The sequence below is a fragment of the Myotis brandtii genome, unplaced genomic scaffold (genome assembly GCF_000412655.1).
Source record: "Myotis brandtii unplaced genomic scaffold, ASM41265v1 scaffold573, whole genome shotgun sequence".
NCBI lineage: Eukaryota > Metazoa > Chordata > Mammalia > Chiroptera > Vespertilionidae > Myotis > Myotis brandtii.
Window position 1 is genome coordinate 1990582 of NW_005370145.1, and position 1362 is coordinate 1991943.

The following is a 1362-nucleotide window of genomic DNA, read 5'->3' on the forward strand; positions in this document are numbered from 1 at the left end:
GGAACCGCACGCGGGGAGGGGTGCAGGCCAGTCCAGGCCCTGGAGAAATGAGGACGAGACTTAGCTACCTCACGGGCTCCTTCCCGAGCAGGGACGCGCTTCCCTGGGGCAGCCCGATCTGGGCCCCAGGGCCTGACACAGAACGCGCAGGTGGAGCCGCACCTGCGGCTGGCGGGCGGTTACGGAGAAGGGGACGTGAGGAGGGGAACTGTGAATTCTCAGGCCCCCAGTTGGGCCAGGGGCTGAGCGAGCCCGGCCAAACCATCACCCAAACGTAAAAAACTGAAAATCCCCCCCCCTTTTCCCTGACCCTTCTTTGTCACAGGACCCCCTGGTTGGGACAACTTGGGCCCCATCTGAAGGGGCCAGACAGGCATTTGGGGGCAGCAGGGTTCCCCATAGACGGTGGTCCATTGCCACCTGCTGCACTGGTCCTCCTGGGTGGGGCGAAGCAGGAACCCTTGCTGGCCCCGACCCCCCTCTTTCCCCCCCCGACCCCAGCTGGGGTTAGGTGCAGTGGACCCAAAGACACCCCTGAGAAGCTCAAGCCGGGTGGTCATGCCTCACTGAGCTGCCTGCTGGAGGAGGCACGGGGAAGGCACAACCTCCCAGCGAGTTTCCTCTTTGGAAACTTGGAACCAGCCCCTTTATGACATTTTCCAGGGGAGGGGACGGGCTCGGGCTGGGTTTATGGCAGTGACACTATTTGTGTAATGACATCAGCTCCCACCAGGCCCCTCAGCAGTGTTTGCAGCTGGGAAGGGCCTGGATGGGTATGGAATGCAGGCTGCAAAGGCTGTTAACCCGGCTGGGGGAAGGGGCTGGCTGAGTCAGGACCCGGTCTGTTGGCTCAGCAGGGCACAGTGTGCCTGCGCCATGGGCAGGCAAGGCCATGAATGACCAGGTTTGGAGAACCACGGAAACCATGACCACTTCCTGCTGCTGCCCTCACTCCTGGCTCCAAGGGGCAGCGGCTGCTGGGCCAAGAAAGCCTGCTGCAGCAACCCCCCGCCCCCACCCCCCCAGCTGCCTGCACCTGTCTTGGTCTACCCCAGGCAAAGCCTTGCCTTCCCTTCCTGGCTGTCCCCTTTGTGCCCTCCCCTTTCCAAAGCTCAGAGACACTGCCTTCAAGCAGGCAGCCCCCACAGGGCCTGTTCCTATGCCCGGGGCCCACGGTCTCCCTTCCCGAGCTCGGCACCTGGCACAGAGTTAGCGGCCTGGCTTCCTCCTCACTCAGGACACTGGCTTCACTCTCCTTTGAGTTCACCTGCTCAGAAGGGTCACACTGAGTGTGAAGGCCGCCCTGTGGTCCGGCCCGCGTCCTGGCTGCCGTGTAGCGAGCACCTGCCCTTGCCTGGCACT

The 1362-nt window shown here is 63.4% G+C and overlaps 1 protein-coding gene across 1 annotated transcript in view; it reads left to right on the plus strand.

Moving 5' to 3' along the window:
- The window catches only part of NTN1 (netrin 1), a 58813-nt gene that overhangs the window by 55902 nt on the left and 1549 nt on the right, over nt 1-1362 (plus strand). The gene's annotated exons all lie outside the window — the stretch shown is intronic.